Below are 19,837 nucleotides of genomic sequence, written 5' to 3' on the forward strand. Positions count from 1 at the left end.
GCATTGTTGCACTCTGAAAGATTCTATGGTATTTGGGGTTTTTTCCATCCCATTCTTTAGCTGTCCATAATCTACATAGAGCTCAGCATTAGCACTGCTTGTCCCAGCAGAGAAATATCTGTCAATTGAAAACATGTATTGTTTGTGCTGCCTTTTGCTTCTCCTTTACAGTGTAAGCATCGAGCATGTACATGTGCACAGACTACAGGTTTACATCCCCTGCACACAGATAAATACAGAGACACATTCCCACACAGATGTGCACTTACAAAATTATTGGTATCACCTACTTCCAAGTAGCTGGTGTAGCAAAATCAAGCAGTGATAAGTGTTTTCTATGGATAATAATATGTATCTGCAAACAGGCTCCCTTCTGCCCCCTTGTTTCACAGAATACTGTGCTCAACTTCCCTTTCCTGGATGTTGCATTGTGCTGATCACTGCCCTGCCTCTGCAAATCCTATTTGAAAATCTCATTTGCGGCATAACTGACAACAAAGGCATTACACGGTGTATGCCCTGCATTTTCTGCAGACTATTCCTTGCCTTTGTAAGTTTTTTCTAACTTCTAATGAAAATACTGTGTGATCAGTTGATGATCTTTTTTATTTATTAATAGTCTGTAAAATTAAGTGTGTCTAATCAAAGAATGGGTCTTTTTTTAAAAGTGCAAGGTGGAATGCATTAGATCAGTGGTACAAAAAGCAGATGTTCTTTACTGCAGTAGGCCTTTCTTTAGGTACTCTAGGAAATTAGGGACTTAAAAATTAAATTGAGGAGGATTTTGAGGTGCAATCACTCCCAGCCACTGCAAGACACAGAAATCCTCTTGAGATATACATTTTCTCTGCATTTGTTTCCAAACTGTAATTCTGTTCCATGATTAAAACAAAAAGAAAAAAAACCAGAAAAATTATTTGATATTTCAGTCTCTCAGGGCAGCTTCTGAATAATTATATGCAAAGTGATCTATTAGGTATTTATTGAAAATAGTATTGCAAAGCACAAATCTGCATTTTTTTTTTTTTTCAGGAAGGTCATTTTTTAAAACATCCTTTGTAGCTGCTTCACTGACGTCCAGGGGTTTTTGCAATCCACACGGCACAGATTTTTTTGATTATGTAGATTTTTTTTTCCTCCTCTATTGCAGTTTCATATGCAAAGCATGCATCAGCCACATCCATGCTATCTCCTAAAGCAGTCATTCTGAAACCCAATCTGGGGACAGTGCAGACTAAATAAAATTTCATTTTGATTTGGCCTCCCGCTGAGAATGGGACTGCTTTGTTTCAGCCGACAGAACCAGCAAGCCAGAAAGGTATGTCCTGTTTTGCATGGCTGATGGTGTGACTTGAGGATCACAATCAGGCCGTTCATGCTCTCAGGGCTCGGCATCTCATCCACATCCTGTACCGTCTTTCTCTTTTCCTTGCCATTTGCTTTCCTTCTGTGCCGCCTGCCGTCTACCTGCAGGGCAAAGCTATGGCAGACCCTCACACTATTGTTTACTTTGGCATATGTTTAATAGCTGCATGGCTGTTTCAGGGTAGGGTTTGTCTGTTCCCCCCCACCCCTTCCTCCCGCCCCCTTCCCCCTTCGCCTTTGTTTTTTCCCTTCCCTATCCACATTCACTTTCCTTATTTTCTAGGTGTTGAATACACAAATACTGACTTAACAGAAAATTATGTAAGTACCGCTTGCAATGCTTCAGAGATTTTACTAGGAGATCTGTAATGAAGAATTTTATTGTGAATCTGAGGAAACATTTAACAGCTTTGAAGGACTTCAGTTTTCATAGCCCTTTAGAGATGTTTAGGCAGAAAAGCAGCCACACATTATAGTTAATAGGAAAAATATAAAAACACACTAAGGAAGGGGTCTCTCTGCTTGGCCATCCTCACATGCCTTGCAGTTACAGCTGCAGTGTTTGGCATGGGGAATATCTGCAAATATTTCTTTATCTAAATATTAATATTTCTCTTACAGCCAGTTTGCATTACTGTAAGAGAGAACGTACAGCACTTTCCTTGCTGCTGCCACCCCATCATACAGAGGTGGTGCTGGCATTGGGGGATGACCTCTGTTTTAGCCTCTGGACCATCTTTTAGACAGGGCACCAGGACCTCTGAAAGACTCCTTATGATACAAACTTACTCCTCAGAAGTGTATTTCTCTGATAAAGCTGTGCTATCCCCTGTCTGTGGTTGTTTTGTTTGTTTGTTTGGGGTTTTTTTGGGGGGGGAAGGTTTTTAATGTGAAATAAAATTAGCATAAAATTTACCTCAAACTAAGGGCAGATTTTAGTTTTGCGTACGGTTTATTTTAATATGGATAATGTCCTGTTTTCTTAGTAAGGTAGACTAGAATTATAACTCCAAAGAAAAATTCAATTCTTAACAAAAAAAAGATTAAAAATTATCATATTTTATAGAGTAGTGACATCGTGCAAATTTATATATTAATGGTGATTTACAAACACAAAATTATGATTTTTGTGTGCAACATGACTTTGTGCTGGCTGATATTGGTAACAGCAAGTTATTCAGCAAAGTCTTATGGAATGTAGATGGTCAATTACAACACCCTCTGCACAGCTTAGCAAGTTTTGTTCCCAGCTTTTACATGTTACTTCAACTCCACCTCTTTCATCAGTTTCTGAATTTGCAAAATGACCTGGGATGCAGCCCCTTGGCAAAACAACACATATCCTTGCATGGCAGAGTTTTCTGACTTGAGAATTCTTTCTTCCTAGCTTGGTTAATTAAAAAATTAAAAATCAATCAATAAATAAACGAGTAAATAAATAAATACATATGTGAGTTGGGGAATGAAAGCAGATCCAACCAAAGTTTGGGGGAAAAGAGGTAAAAATAAGATGACTCATTGGCCTCCATGTAGGGGAGGGTATGCCAAATTTGAGTTTCAGCTACAGACATTCACCTTGATACACCACAACAGGATTTCCTGTACCTGACAGGATCCAGCCCAGCATGTTTTGTTATTCAGAGATATTTATAAAGTCAAATGGAGTTTCAGAAAAACTTTAGGAAGCTATCTATAGTGATGTCACATTTTCTTTAAAAAATTTGGGGCTGTAGAGAAACTACAAAGCAGCTAAATTTACAAGAAACAGGAGCTACAGCTTTTAAAAGGATACAGTGGGGAAAATTATCAGTTCTGTGGGGTTTCATTCAGTATCTCTAATCCTCCTGCTTCACCCCTCAGGTATGATTGGGAAGTTTTCCAAGTTGCCACTTCTGCATTTTAATCAGAATTTCCAACTAATAATTTCATTTTAACAAATAAATTCAAGTTTTAAGAGAAGCTAAAATCAGTATTTTATTATAGAATATCCCTGTTTATTTTTGTCAGAACTCACAGTCCTGGCAAGATTTTTGTTCCACAGAGTATAGCTGAATTGAAATTAAAAATAGATTAAATAAATGCTTACACGTGCATGAGTTGCAAACATATGACATTTTAAGGTTAAATACTTAAGGAAATTAACAGAAGTATTACGTATTTATTTGTGAGGATGTACTACTTTTTAAATGAGTGATATTCATTATGGTAAAGTAAAATAATCTTAACTCCAGAATGTGATTACTGTTCTGGATAGCTTTTTTATTAATTATCTAACTGTTGTATTTAACCAGGAATTAATGCAAACTTTATTCTGGTACTCTTTGGAAATCAGAATGTCTTTTTTAGATTGGTTTATTAGAGCTATATCTTGCAGTCATATTCTGGATAAGCAAAAGAGGTGAGTGGGTTTTGGAAGCTAGTTTTGCATTTATCACTTCCACAGAAAGAAAACTGTAAAAATATCAGCTCAAAGTCCAGAAGCAAAGATTTCATTCTTTGACAGACATATAAGGTTGCTGTCAGTGGACTTCTTAGAGCTCTTTCTTATGTAATCTAACTGTAATTCACTCTAAATGGAAAAAAAGAACCAAAAAAAGGAAAAAAAAAACCCAAACAAACCTAAGCTAATAAACTAAATCAATCCAAACACCAAGTATTTGGGCATGTAATAGATTTACCTTTGTGTATAACTTTTTAATGCAAAGGACTTAGGAATTCTAAGTTCTTTCATTTTTCTCTCACTTTTTTTGCTTTACCTGAATGAGGTGACATAAGTGAGATAAGTCATATGCATGACCAGATGCCTTTGGAGAAAACAGATCATATCAAACAGAGAATATATAACAAATAAGAAAATAAGAAATTTGAAAATCACACTGAAGACCCCAGTGTTTACTTGTTATAATACATATATATGTATGTAAATTGGGCCCATGATGCTAAATATATATCTGTGTATATATATATATATATATGTGTACATGTGTAAATATCTTTGTACAAATGCAGAGAATGAGAGAGAGAGGGATGGAGGGACACTGTCACCAAAGTTCCTGGGCCCCATCAATGCCACACAAGCGAGTATTGTTACTGTGACAAAATCCTGCATGACCTGTGCATTTGCTGATCTCCAGCCTATCTGAATTTCCCAGAAACTTCACAGCTGATTGTCTCAGGAAATTCTCCTGGGACAAATTCATGGTTGTCTGATGTTAGCATCTGCTTAAAAACTTGCTGAGGTCAATGTGATCCCACACATGAAAATCTGACTGCAAGATCAGGGCCTAAAGTTTTGGTAGTAGCCCTTTGCCCAAGCCAAAGCTAACTAACAAACTTGGGGGAAAAGGTGGCAGAATTCTGTGATAGCACTGTACTTGGAACCTGCCAGCAGAATTAATGGGCAACTCATTCTCATTGAACTCAAACTCCTCATACCGATGTTCTTGCTTTATACACCTGATTTGACCAACACCAATAAAAAAGGTCTAAAAAACCAGAAGATACTATAAAATTGTATATCAAAGGGCAATTGACTAGCAGCAGATACTATAAAATTATATATCAAAGGAAAGCAGTAATATCCTGTCAGCAAGTATGAGCATAGGAATCCATTGTGTTCGCAGTCCTATAGGGTTAAGGAGCAGAATTGCTTTACTCTGGGATATTTTTGCTCAATCTCCTTAGATACAAGAAAAGCAAAACTCAAAGTTAGATTTATTTTTTTTAAAGAGAAAAGTTAATCATAGGCTTACTGATGAAGTTCACTGAAGTAAAAGAATGTTAAAAAAATTAATGCCCTTGCTTAGCCCTTCATTTGATAATGTTTCAGGCTTACAGAAAGTTGCATTTCTTGCTCACAAAAAAGTAAAGCAGGGGCTTTCTTAGCTTTAAGGATGTATTCTCTACTATAAGAAGGTATTCTTCCTATAATTATTGTTTTAAATAAAAATTTAATTAAAAAATCTAAGTAGCTGATCAAATGCCTGAGTGTAAACTGAAAATAAGCTTTGGACCAAAGCTAAAAAAACAGAGACAACAAGCTGGCATTAACTTTGTCTAGGAGTAGAGGCAGAATGAAAACTTAGCCCAGGAGCTACTGAGAAATTTAATATTTCCTGAGTGGGGGGAGAAGGAAGTTTAGAAACTGTAGGAAAAAATGAACCAGAAAATCATGTTATTTGTAACCTATACACACCACTGGGATTTCCACTACTGGGATGACCTTCTCAGAAAAAAGCTACACCTAGGTAAACTGCTTCTAAGAAGTATATTTTGACAGATATTCCAAGAACAGAAGTCCTGGCAATGCATATCTTGAAAGATTTTCTGAACAAAAATGCATAATGGCCTCCCATGTAACTGGGAATATAAATGTGTCAAAATGTTACTGATTATATTAAAAATAAAATAGAAAAATGTGTATTAGTCAACTATTTATCAGCCTTTTCTTATTAAAGGCTGAAAGAATATTTTTGTCTCCAAAATAAGGGTTAGATGGAAGAAATTACTGGTGAATGTCTAATGGATGTTATATAGACCAGAAATGGATTACAGATTAATAGAAGCATCTTCTCCTTCATTAAGTGTTCTTTACCCGATGGGGGTGGAGAAGGTTAGGTTATAGCAGCATTATGTCCTCACAATAAAAATACATTTAATCTCCTAGTGTCTACTGCAATTGGTAATTCATTGTATATAATTTTCTTTATTTTTGAAACCCTTTCCATCTACCAGCTGTCTGACAAAAACAAGCATGAAACATTCTGAAAATAAACTTTTGAGATTATTTGCATTCAATGGGAAAATTCCACTACTGAAAGAGCATTCATTACATTTTTCTAGTGATGGACAAATCTCAGAAGATTCAGACTATTGTTTCACACTTGTATAACAATATCAATATTTGTCTACAGTGTTTCAAAAGATTGTCTCTGTCCTCATTTTATCTAGGAACCTCCAAATAATCACAATTTTAGTTGTTCATTAATGATGTCTAGTTTTACTTCTGTCCCCTCCTGAGGTTCCTCTACTTTATCAAGCAGAGCAATATTTCCTCATGGGTGATAGACTACATTTCAGAGGAAATTAATTCCTTTTCCAATATATGTTTCTTTCAGAAGTAACCCACAAAATCTTGATGCAGAGGGCAGCTACAGGAGGTACTAAGAAACATTTTCTTCCATAGGTTTCATTGGTGGGTTGGTTGGTTGGGTTTTTTTTCTTCTCTGTCCCCCGAATAAAAATTTGCTTAGGAATATGTAGTGTTCTTACTTCCGAATAGGTAATAAAAAGTGATTTTTGCACCTTGAAATGGGAACAAGACAGGAAAAGCCACAGGAATATTTACAGTATTCTTACAACCTCTCCTTTTTTCAAATGGGAAATCCAAAATAAACCAATCATCAAAAAAAAAAAACAAAACAAAAAATATAACCCAACACCTCGTCCATAGGATATGGCTAAACAGGATCTAACATCATCTCAATTATTTTGGCCATACTGTAAATTATAAACAGATTATCATCTAATAGAACTGAAAACCTGGAGCTATTTTTAGTGGGCTCGTGGGGAGAAAAGGGATCTGAGTTTTTGTGTTTCTTCTCTCTCTCTTTTTTATTAAGACATTCTGTTAAGGTCCAAATTTGCACTTTAGGGAGGTAAGACAAGAAGACTAAAAGATTTTTAGTAGGATCATCTAAATCAGGTTTTAGTAGGATCAGCTAAAATGACAAAATAGATCTGGGTGTTAGCAGGTTAACAATGATAACTCACCTTAAGGTCCCTAAAAATAGAAGTGAAAGAAGCACATCAGTAGTGAAGAGCAAGGGGGCCAGAACAAAATTCTAAAGATCCCCATAATTAACTGGCAGAGGGTCATATGAACACTTATTAAAATGCAACAAAGCACAACGGGGTGTCTCAAAGATGGAGTTTCAATCTCAGCTGTGTATTTCTTGGTTTTCTCAGTTCTAGCCAGGACTGCCATGTTGTTTTAATAAGTACTTTTCTCTACATAATACCTTTGAGAATTTGGGGAGAATATTTATATTAAAGGGTTAGATGGCAGTTTATAGACAATTCAGGGGACAAGCCTCCTTAGAAAGTATAGGAAGAATGATATTGTGGGGATATTTTAAGATGTATCTGTATCTGATATTGGAATGCTGTGAGATCAGTGCCTCAATTTACCTTCCAGTTTCAAGGGCAACAGTAAGTCCTCAGTAAGAAATAGTGTTTGCCAGGGCAATATCCCTACCTCACCCTAATGCTGCTAAATACTATACATTGCCAAATTTTCCTTTTACAGCATGAATACTATACTCTTTAGCTGCCCCTGTCAAATAATTGCAATGAGGAAAAATATAAGCCCAGGCAGTAAATGTAGATCAACTATCTTGAAAAAAGGATTTTTTCAAGATAGTTGATCTACATGGACATAAATATTGCATTTTAGCACGAACCACACCTGTGTTTTAAACCATGAAGTCCATCTAATTTCACTGACTTTAACATCATTCTAATTTGGCTGATCTCTTTTGGTTTTGGATTTAAAAGTGTTGCTGGAATTGGTTGATTAAAGATAACTGAAGTCAGAGAGAATTGTGGGAACCTCTGAGACACAGGAGATCTGAAGGGGACAGGACAAAGGTAGAGCAGAAGGAGGATGAATACTCCCTCACTTTTAAGAGCAGAGGGAAAACTACACTTCATTTCCTAACACACAGACATGTTGTATGCTATATGTTTGATATATTGGCTCTTGAAAGTTTTTGGAATGGAGTATATCCCAGGGTACATTCTTACATCATGATTTACAGGTGTTTTCTCATGTCATAATATGTTGGCAAAACCAGAGAATATATGAGTAGCTGATCTGGCTGAAGTCCTCAAATTCACTGTTTCATGGCAATGTAAGTTTCTTAGACCAGCAGGCTTTTCTTTATCCCAGGAGTATTTTGAGGTGCAGTACTGTTTATCTGCTCATATGTAGGAGGTGGTTTTTGGTTTTTATTTTTTTTTCTTTTTTTTTTTAGTAAGTAAGATTATGGCATCTCGGATTTTGTAATTCCTTCATATATTATTTTAAGTTTTCTTTACATATGTGCATACCCCCACACACATATTTACCACTTGGAGGACAAGTTGGATAAAGCAGAAGTGTAATATCACACCTCCGCTCTCCCGAATGAAGGACTGGCCGTCAGCGGATACCCAAAGTGCTATTTACTCCCTGGAACACAAAGGGAAAAATGCTCTAGAGGCAGCTGTCAATAATCTGGCCTCAGATCCTCATTGCTGGGTGACTCCTAGTTCTCTTGCAGTCACAACTCACAGCATTGTGGTACCCTGACAAACAGGATGCCAGTCTTCCAAAACCCCGCCCTCCCCACCCATTATTAAAGGCATTCAAGTAAACTCTGCCCCAAAATGTGCAACCACAGCCCATGATGAATGCAGTGTGCAGCTTTCTAGTAGGAAAAGCAGGGGCTGTAAGTTGTTTAAAATGGACTGGTTTTTGCTTCAGTGAAGGAGGAAGTGAACTAGGAGAATAGGAGGAAATGAGAGAAACAGTCATGAGAAGGGTCCCAAAACAAAGCAGAGACAAAAAGCCTTGCGAGATAGAATTTATTATGTGTGTTAAAATAAAAGAAATCTAGTGAAGGGAAACTTTTCACTCCAGCTTCTCATATGATTAAGGGCACAGAATTTTGTGCAATCTTTCTACCAGGTTTGCATCAAAGGTTATATTGCACTTGTTTCGGCCAGTCCTCAAAAGCTGCAGGTCTACAGGAATATGAGTATTTGAGAATCCACTTGAACCAGAGACTCACAAACACCTCTCTGAAATTCACTACTTCTCACTTGTGCATTTTCTGACCAAAAGAGAGATCTTCTCCTCACCCTTCTGCTTCTGTCTGTGAATCCTTCTCATCTTTGCTTCACGTTATCTAAGAAGGGTGCAAGTAAAGAAGTAAGAGAAAAGAGACAAGTCCTTGTGTGGTTCTGCTAAGAAGAACAAAAAGTACAGGTGTGGTTACAGCATGGGGCTCATGAAACCAACATTCATTACTTCATGTGGATGGAGTGGATCTCATCTCAGTTTACTCTCAGAGTTTCCAGAAGCACATTAGAAACCAAGATGCTCTTATCATGAAGTGGTTCCTGAAATTATTATTGTAATAAATGCACCTTCCTGACTCAAGATTCTGGAAAGTATGTCAATTTTGTTTGCAACCGTAGAACAGGACAATCTTACCTAATTTCCTTGAGTAGAGATGCAGATTTCCTCCAATATCTTCACAGTTTCCCCTGACTCCCTGGTTGTTTTCTACCTTCAGCTGAGACAACAGAATATCTCTCACACTACTTTCATCAAAAAGCTCATTCTCTTCTAATCCTCTGCAGGTCCTCACCAGTATCTCAGCTCTACATACATTTATACATGTTGGTTTTCATTGATCCTAACCTACTTTTTTCACCCAGGTTTTCTCTCCATAGTGCCCAAATCTGCCTTAGGTAGTCATGTTATGTGAAAAGTCATTATGCATTTAAAAAATTTGAATCCATAGCCTGGCAAAACTGATATGTTTTCCTGTCTGTTTTCCTGTTCTAAGCAAAACTGATGGACACTAATAATTTGCTCAGTATTTTGAGCCTTTCACAATTCATAAAGATAGAGCAATGAGCTACCATGCAAAAATCCTGGGGAAACAGCCACTCGCTATGCACAGGCTACCTGTATAGAACCGTGATCTATAGATCCAAATTTCTTACGCCAGACATGCACCACATACCCTCACAGCTATGGTAGCCTGACTTCTTTGATCTCCCAGGCAAACCACAATTTTCCTGCAAGGAATAGGTAAATCTTACTTGAAGATCTTCCTCTAGCCCAGGCCTATTCATAGAAAGAGAGAAACTATAACACATGAGCCATGCCATGTGGCAGGTGCAGGGCATTAAAGATAAGTGGAAATCTTGACTGAGTAAAAGTCTTCCATAAGGCATGCTTTCCCTGCAAAATTCCTTTCTCTTGGCTGTTTTCCATCCCCATAACCTCTGCTTCAGTCTGCAGAAGAATTCAAAGCACTGTTTGTCTTTCAAGCCAGAGAGAAGACCTCAGTGCAAACTCTCAGTAACTGGTCTGTCATAGCACAGAACACCTCCTCTGAGATTTCAGGTTCCTTCCTGTCCTCCTTGAGCACAAATTCACCAGCATTCCATCTATTCAGTCTACACAGAGCTACTTCCTAGCAGATGCTTGTAAGTAGAAGGAGAACAATCCTGGGAAAGTCATCCAGCGGGCTTGGCTACTTCACAGAAGGAAATTTCCAGGGAGAATTAATTTCCTGGTCCTTTTCCTGCCAGTGAAGCAGGATTCCCTCAGCAATAGGATATTACCTCCCCACATTGAAATGAGGGTGCATATTTTTGGAGGGTCCATTAGACTTGCTTTTCATTAATGGCTTTTTGTTAGTGACTGGTCTCTAGCTCTCACACAAACAAATCATTTCTCACTACCTGTATATATTATACAGCACAACTTAGGAAACAGGACTCTCTTCATCAGTTAGTCCCTGTAAATAGCAGGACCTTGGATGTGCCCTAAATATATCTAAGATATCTGAATGAGTTGTCCTTGAAATCACCCAGCGGTGGAGATCCCACAGTCTCCTCAGATGAGGTGAGTGTTCTTCCCTAGTGCTTAGCTTTCCTTACAATTACAATTTTTTTTCCTAATGTTTAATCCAAATCCCTCTTGCTATGACTCAAAGCTAGTATTTCTTGTCCTATCCACATTGGGCTTGTCATACAGATTATTCACTTTCTCTTACATATTTCTCTGCTGCTATCATTTATTTCCCATTCTTCTTTACTTTTAGATAGAATAACTACAATGCTCTCACTCTACATTCAGAGGTGTTGCTTTCTGGTCATTCTCATTCTCTTCTGATGTCTGGTCCCCAAATAGTTCATATCTGTTTTTAAGGACAGTAGTCAAAAATAGACAGTACGTCTCTGGAAATGTCACTGGTTTACAAGAAGAACTCAGATCATGGTTATGTTCTTTCTTCCCTGAGAAAAAGGTCTTTTATTTGGTTTAATTCACAATGCATCTGCTCTTCTGGCTGTAAAGTGTTGCTACCTAGTAGAAGTTGGATTTTTAAGACACTGTTTAGGAAGTAAATGAATGGATTTTTAAAATTTTAGGAATTTAAAATGCTCTCCAAGCAGTTCTTGCAGGATTTTGTAATTATTAACATTTGCAATACAAGTGTAAGGAAGAGAAATATTATTGTTGCCATTTTTGCCATGAAGAGGTTGCAGGTCTTAAAAATGTGCTTTGCAAAGGTATATTTCTTCTTGTGCCTTGTGAAAAGAAAAAGCATTGCTGGATTCTTCTGTACAGGATTCCGCAATGCATTTGAATTCTTCTTTCACAAAACATGATTATTCAATGAGTGTGTTCATAGTGCAGATTTTCAAGCCAAGTCTCTCTTCTCAAGGGCTCTCAAAGGTGCTTAACTGTAAGCTCATATGATTAATATTTTGTTCATTTCTGCATTTTTCATTTAAGTACCTAAGTTTTGGTCTTTCATGTGCTCCAGAACACTTTGCCTAATTCTTTTATCCCTCTTGGGACAGTTAGTCAAGGAGAAAGACAGGATGGCAGCTGGAGAAGATAGGACCACTAAAGAAGCTGAGGGAGAGGCTTCAACACTGAGCAGAGATAAGCAGAAGCATCCATCTTTAGGTCCTACCAGATTCAGAACATGGATTTTTTCCAAGTTTTATTAGTTTATAGTGTCACTCTGATGTCAGCAAACACCTGGAGCCCACTTCTGTTTTACTTCCCTCTTGTGGCAGATCCACCAAAAAAAGTTGGTAATCTGCTAGTGCCACTAGGTTTTGAACAGCTCAAATGAGAGAGGTCTTTGTTCTGCAGCAGAGGTTTCCAGCTTCAAAAGAACATGTACAAATAAGAATGCTTCTGTCTAACCTCATTCGTGCCATGACTAATTTCTTTTTCCTTTTCTTTTTAATCTTAATTTATGTGTTTGGTGCATTATGTGAACAGATATGCATTGTAAAATGTGCTGTGACATCAATTTCCAGCACTGCTAGAGTTTTTGCACATGGTGCAATCTGGTGCTTTAGTGGCATGTTCTCAAGTGACATAAATTGAAATCACAGTGGGTCATAATGCAGCACAACAGGTACATCAAAATGTTTTAAATGCTTTCTATTTTTTTTTAATCAAGTCAGAATCAAGAACAATGGCAGCCATTAAATTAGTTCTGCATAGCAGCTGGAAAGAGAGGATCAAGGAGAGGATGCTTTTTGCTATGTGCAATGGGGGTACAAATGCAGTTGCGCAGTGTAAAACACATATTTTTTTTCTTTCATGTGCTGTGATAAAAGTAGTTTTCTTACCAGTATAACATGTTTCATTAATACAATGTTTAAATAATTAAATACATCAACTCTGGAGGCGATGGCTAAGATAAAAGTTTGTAGGCAATCCATTATTGTGATCAGACAGTGCTTTTTAAAACCCATGGAGATACAATTCAGTAATTTAACTTCTGAAGTCAGTTGTTTAATAAACTATTGCATTTTAATATGGTTTTGTTCTTGTCAAAGGGAATGATTCTTTTCCCCACTGTCAATTGTTCCGGCTGAAGTTATTAGTCGTTCCAGGGCTGAGGGAGTGCTGGGTTCTTGTTTGAATATCACTACTGTGCTGTTTCCTTTCTCTCGACATTACCACTGGAACGTTACATGAGTGATCTTTAGTGGTTATAATTATTTTGTAGGCAAAGCAACTGAGATAATTTCTGTCCTCAATATTGATATATTTCATTAAGTTTAATTCTGTTGGCAGAGAGTAAGATACTGGTTAAAGGGAAAATATAATTAGTTGTACTAGGATTAAATGTATATTAGTATAGTGTAATAATGGGTGTCCCAGAAAGAAACCTGGCAAAACAATTAAATGAGAGAATATAGACGTAGACAAACTAAACAATACCTCTGCTGCTGAGTTTTTCATAGTTTTAACAACCATTGTTTGCTCCAGTGTCAATATGATCCTCTCATTCATTTTCCTTTATTAAAAAACAAAAAACTTTTGTAAGAAATGTATTCCTAAAGAAAAATGAAGGCTGTGTTTCTGTTTATTTGTCTCTCCCTTTCTATGAAGATTTTACTTATGTAATGTTGGGGTGTAGGTTAAGTATTGTCTGCTGGACTCCTTCTGCAAGTTATTGCCAACGGATAAAACAGTGTTAGAGGCAGAGCTGATAATCTGTTAGATCAATTTCCATATGCCCATCCATTACTGATGGCAAGGGTAGTGAACATTTCCATGCTATTTGAGCACAGAGCAGCCCAGGGAGCAAAGAGCAGGAGCTGCTGTGCCCTGTGCTGATCACAGGGACTCACCTGCTGTGGAGACTGTCCTAGTGCAGGGTGACAGGTCTGTGAAGATTAGGGCCAAGGGCCTCTCCATGAGCCTTTGCTTATCACTAGCCTTGGTGACATGTGGGATTATTTGTGGCCAAGTCCTCTACCACAGCACTTACAGTCCTGAGATAAAAAGCACACACCAGGGTCCCCACCGCCTCTCCAGCTGAGATGGAAATTGGCATTATTTGAAATTCAAGGAGTTTTTACTGTACACAGGAATAATCCAAATGTGGAACGGGATTTGTTATTAACTGTAAATCCCCTTTCCCTTAGGAAAACCAGAGTAAATGCAGGAAATAAGCTCCCATTTATATACCATAGAGACAATGCTTCATTGTCACTTATATTTTAAAGTCACAAGTGAAAAGTAAATGGAAAGTGGGAGCAAATATCAAGGTGTCAGTGGCATTGATCCTTCCACAGTGCAGTCAATAGAAATTTTGTAGCTTACTTGCAACCAATGAGAGACAGCTTCCATAGAGAGGATATTTGATGGTTTAGTCTTTAGAACGTGTGTTAGTACCCAAGTCAAAAAAGAGGGGGAAAGATTTCATTCCTTTTTTACTATTAGCTCTACAAATTTCATATTTATTTACTCTTTACATTGCAGTATTTTAATAAACTTTTAAATATTTCTTCAAGCACACAGGTAGGAACCTATGTTAAAAGGATTCCAAGAGTGTGTTCCCAGAATGCCTGAAGGTAATTGTTAGGTACTTATGAGACAAGCAACTTTAAAAAGGTGCTATAAACAGGATACTACAGAAGTTTCATTCAGTCCAGCTTAACTCTGCTATCAGCAAGTTTTCCCTCACCTGGGAGCATTCCCAAAAATATTATTCTCCCACAGATATATGCAAACTCTCAGGCAAATAATAACTTTCTTTCCTTGCATTTATTTCTTCTTTTTAAATTTTATTTGGGATTGTGTAAGTCATAGCCTGCCTGGGATCCCACATGGCAAAAGCCTTTCTGGTTGCCTCTGTGTCCTGACACAGAATTGTTTGCAAATATAGTGTATGTTTTCAAACTCACATTCTGGTCTCTAAAAGTGGTCCACAGCATTCCCATTCCACTTTTCTATCGTTTGTGCCCCAATTAATTTCCCTTTTCTTTTACAGTCCCATAATTTCAGCCTTACAGGAGACCATAGGCAGAGCACACTTGTACAATTTTGTCTCCAGGCAAAGGGGCATCTTTTCTGTAAGAATCTGCATGAGTTATTGAACATGCCCCTTCCCACAGCGATAATATTTTTTTTCTGTTTTTTGGACACTATCTCAAACTCTCTAACCCAGATAGATGTTTTCTTCCAACACCTAAATTGCATGCACTCTGCTCGTACTGAGTGAATTACACTAAGAATTTGTGTCCTAGGAATATTTGTCAATATCATTGTTATCTTGTTTGGCATGGTTTTATCCTACTTCTTGTTCCTGTGACTCTGCAGAACTGTGGGTATGCAACCTGTGGCATGCTGCGAAGATTACAAACCTATATTTATTTTAATATTATTATCTCCATTAGGACTTACTTTCTTTGGAGGCCCTATGAGTTCTAAAATAATGTTTTCTGCATAAGAGAATGTAGGTGCAGGGAAAAGCTAGTTTGCTATCAGTATACTAGTTTGTGTGAGCATCTGCCAAATTACATCTCCCTTTTTCCCAAACTAACTTCAGATATATACATGTAAATTTTAACCAACTCCTATAGCATGCATTAGTAATACTAGAGGTGTTTAGTGAGTATACAACAGCAAAAGCTTCCTTGTTTTGCACAAAGTGGAGACATAAGAAGCAGTGGTGCTCTTGATACCTATGCGTGATGGTATTCTAGCCACTGACATAATAGAGGCATCAGATAAAATAATAATACTCAAATGATGTTTGCAAAGTTGAGCTCGTAAATGTCAAAGGTGATTTGAAGTGGACAAGAGTGAGTCTTAACAAATCAAGTAGGGGCTGCTGGCAATTGTTTCTCTTCTCCGTTCTTATTGAAACTAATATTGGACAAATCGAAAGAGTGATTGCCTTAGAGCCTTTGCAATGTCTTCACCAATCTGTTGCCCATTTCCATAAAAAATGGGAGTGAAAATGGCAGCTGACTTCTTCTGACCTCTCTCAATTTCACAGGAGCTCATGTCGGAGGCCTGAAAAAGCAGTTTTTCAAGTAGGCCATTATCTTTCATAGCAAGTTAGTTGGCGGAGAAATTGAAAAATATCAGTCAAATAATCTATTTAAGCTTGGCCTTTTTGTATGCACTATGATGTGAATGGAAGCAAGCCAGCAACAGAAAAAAAAAAGATAAAAAGAAGAAAAAAGCCCCTAACCTCCCCCCCCACAAAACCACAACAAAAACCAAACAATAAATAAACAAACAAACAGAAAATCAAAACCAAACAAAAATCCTCAGCCTGAAAGTGGATGAACAAGAGGAGTAAGTCCCTTTACCAGGGTTTTTTGGTTTTGTTTTGTCAAATTCTTTTCCGCCCCTCTGTCCTCATTATTTGATTGTCAGCATCATAGCAAGATAAGATGCTACTCAGAGTCTCCAAATCCTAGTCCTCCTTGTCTTCCTGACTGATTGATTTCTACTCTGATAGAATCATGGAACATGGCTCTTTTGTTCCACTTGGCTTGCTAATTCATTGTCTTTCCATCACGTATCTTTCCCCAGGTTCGCCAAGGTGTCATCACTCATTCCATAAAGTAGTTGCAGAAACACTGCCTTCTTCTAAGATTTAGAATCATGAATTTTTTCTTCTTAGAACTTACAGTCCCAGTAAAGTTTGTCTTCTTTACAATCCAAGATGTATCTTCCATGCATATGAGAGCTGTGCTAATGCTTAGTTTGTCCCAACTTCATCTGTAACCACAGAGATATTAATTTCCCTTGAAAGAAGGTTAGCTTATCTAGTAACAGAATTTACTCTTAGGAATTTTGTTTCTCTTCTTATTCTCCTAACCTTCACTTGCCTTTCAAGCACTTAAAATTAGGCAGAGAACTGGAGGATCCATGAGTTTGGAGAACTCTTGAAATCCTTGGGACCCTATTCTATGTTGCAGATCACTCAGCCTAACTGGGACTATTCAGGAAACACCAATGGATTAGCTTGGACCCTATTTCCACCTCAGCTGTCTTCCATCAGGCTGATTCTTTCTGTCTAAACCCCACGTTTCTCAAAGGCATCAAGACCCTATAGTCATCTCTTGCCTCTCACATCTTCCAGTAATACACCTCTCTTATCCACTGACAGATTAACTGTGGGGTTTCAGACATTCTCTCACAGCTTTTTCTAGCTATCACTCTGCTTGGGTTTCTAGGTCTAATTTTCTCTGACTTCTATTTAGTCACTAATGTATTTTTGTCTTCTGGAAGTAGATATCTCTCAGTCTCCTTTCACAGAAACTGGGCACTTTATACAGAAAATCGTGATTTCTTCTGAGAAAGGTGCTTAACCTTCCTTTGAATCTCAGTCACAGATTATTCTTCTTGGCTTAGTTTCATGGCTAGAGGTGCCCAGGTGCACTTCCTTAAAATTTCATTTGCTTCCAAACATAACCTTTCCTGCTGTGAATCTTAAAAAAGACATATTATTTGTCTTTAGAATATCTTAACTAAAGAATTTTGCTGAAATTTCAAGGTTGGAGAGATGTTGCTGAAAATAAGATTTACCTGGTTGTGCATTCTGGGTTATTTAATGTAATGTGATTGCTGTATCAGAAGAAGATTGTTTAAAAAAACAGATACAGAGTTCTTCAGTAACAAAAAGAAAAATCTTATTTCTTATTGTGTGAGTAGAAAGAAGCAATTTAGACTTCAGAGAATCCTCACTTTTTTGCCTTCTATTATGAATCTTCACCATGTTTAATTGAGGACTCAAACTTACTAGAGTTACTCAGAAAAAGAGTATCAGGATCATTTGGTTTCAATCAGCAATATTAGGATAGAACCAGGGAAGGAACTGTGTGAACAATAAAGGAACTAAAATAGCAAGCCCAGAAACATTTCTGGCTGCCATTCTAAGACCCACTGGAGAGAAGTTATTTACTGGCCATGTTATAAAGCTATAATACCACAGCAGCTCAAGTTTTCTGCAGAGCTGTCCTAATTTTCAGAGAGTTATAACATGGTTGTTGTGTAATAGCAAAATAGATTTCTGAAACGAGCGACCATTAGGTGATGTGCTGCAACTGAGCTGAACCACTTCTTTGACTCCTGATTTCAGAAAAGTTGATCGTCACAAAGGTGCAAAGTTTAAAGGTACATCACTGTGATTATGTGTGCTAAGCTCAAAATTCAACCCATATTTTGCCAGTTTTGCCCTACTGTGTAGCTTTTCTCCAAATGATTGTTTTATTTTAATTTAATTTATTTTTATTTTGGTTTTTTTGGACTTTAGGACACAAAGGCTATCCAGCTACTAAGGGATAATATAACCAGATTAACAGACACTATTCTCCCTTGCAAAGCTTAGATGTTGTGGATCTACAAAATTTACGGACTGGATATCATTATTTCACTCACAGACAACCTTCTATTTCCATTAGGCTGTAATATTAACCTCCTACTTTTCTGTCTGTCCTTTCTAAACTCAGACTTTTTTTTCTACACTCCCCACAGTGATTCTGAAAATGACTCCGTCTGATCAAAGGTTCCCACTAGTCAGAATCTAATTGTGGCAATATGTTTTCATAAAGATGTGTCTAAACCTAAACCTGACCATGGTTTTTATTTCTGCAATTATTACTTCACTGCATGATGTAACGCATGCATATTTCATATTTGTTTACTCCAAAAGAATGGAGTAAAACAAAACATAATATTGCTTTTATCTGCATTTATCAATCCTTGTGCAAGATTTAAATATCAGAGAGTGATTGCCAGTGATATGCAGATCTCATATAAATATTTCCTTGATATTTAAGGCAAGAATCGGGATACAGCCTGCTTTCATTGGGTCCAAGTTTTTGATCTTGGTGTTTTGGTTTTCCCTGTAGAAACTTTTCTGCATTCACAAAGGAAGAGACAAGATTTTTGTGCAAGTGTGTAACAATGAGGATAAAATGGGACTGTGTTAGCTACTGCAAGCAGCTGGACTTACCAAATTGTGCCTTCCAGGACGGGTTCATTCTCTACCTTTGCAGGTGCTGAGAAATTAGAAATAGCATAGTTCACCTCTTGGACAGGCACGGCGTTAGATTTCAAAATTCTCATCCATAGTAAGAAACCAGAATAAAAGGGCATTGTCACAGACAGCAGCATGGGAGGTAGGGCTCAGAGTTCTTGGAAAGTGAGCTATCTCTGCAAAAGTATTCAGTGTGACCTACTGTCCTCTTCCTCCATTTGCAAGGCTGTGGTCCAGCAGGTTTGCAGTCTCCAGGGTCATAAATCCACATACATAGACATTCTTCCTCATATCCCAGCACTTCTGTCTCTGGAAAAGTATGTTTTTTGTGCTGTTCCTCAGGTGATACAAGGGAAGTGGCTGGTGTTGAGTTATAACAAATTGTGACAGTGCCCTGGCCAAGGCAGGCTTGTGAAAGGGTGAGCAGGCAGTATCCTGCCTGCCCCAGGGATGGGTACCAACAGTGCCGACCATTTGGGGTATGAGATTGGCCTCCCCTTCTGTCTGTCTGTCTGCAGGAGCCATGGCTTGCCTCAGACGCAGCTCTGAGTACTTCAAGCTGCAGTACTTTGTGGGCGACAGGCTCTTTTCCAAAAAGTCTTTCTCACACAGACATCTCGCCTTTCTAGTCATGCCACCCTTCTTTTTTCTATTCTCAGAGTATTCTTTTTTGGGGGTTCAGTGGAAGCACAGAAATCCCCTGAATGTGACCTTTATAAAAGATGGGAGAAGGATAAAAAGTACTTCTTTTTAATGTGTCCTTTAATGTGTCCTTTACTGTCCTTTATTGTGATTTATAAAGAAACAACAGCCACTGAACTTTCTCACTTATATCTTTGTTTTTTCTTTTTAATTTTAGCACTATCAAATCA

At 37.6% G+C, this 19,837-nt stretch overlaps 1 long non-coding RNA gene across 5 annotated transcripts in view; it reads left to right on the forward strand.

Moving 5' to 3' along the window:
* Positions 1-1,060: 1,060 nt before the first annotated feature.
* LOC141728251 (uncharacterized) overlaps positions 1,061-19,837 on the forward strand; it is a 174,383-nt gene continuing 155,606 nt past the window's right edge. For 2 of the 5 annotated variants that reach the window (XR_012579127.1, XR_012579125.1), the window contains exons 1-2: positions 1,061-1,318; positions 1,649-1,686. This is a non-coding gene — a long non-coding RNA (uncharacterized LOC141728251). The remainder of the gene's footprint in view (positions 1,319-1,648; positions 1,687-19,837) is intronic. The other 3 variants (XR_012579129.1, XR_012579126.1, XR_012579128.1) reach the window with 3 other exon arrangements.

This window comes from Zonotrichia albicollis, chromosome 2, assembly GCF_047830755.1.
Source record: "Zonotrichia albicollis isolate bZonAlb1 chromosome 2, bZonAlb1.hap1, whole genome shotgun sequence".
NCBI classification, from domain to species: domain Eukaryota; kingdom Metazoa; phylum Chordata; class Aves; order Passeriformes; family Passerellidae; genus Zonotrichia; species Zonotrichia albicollis.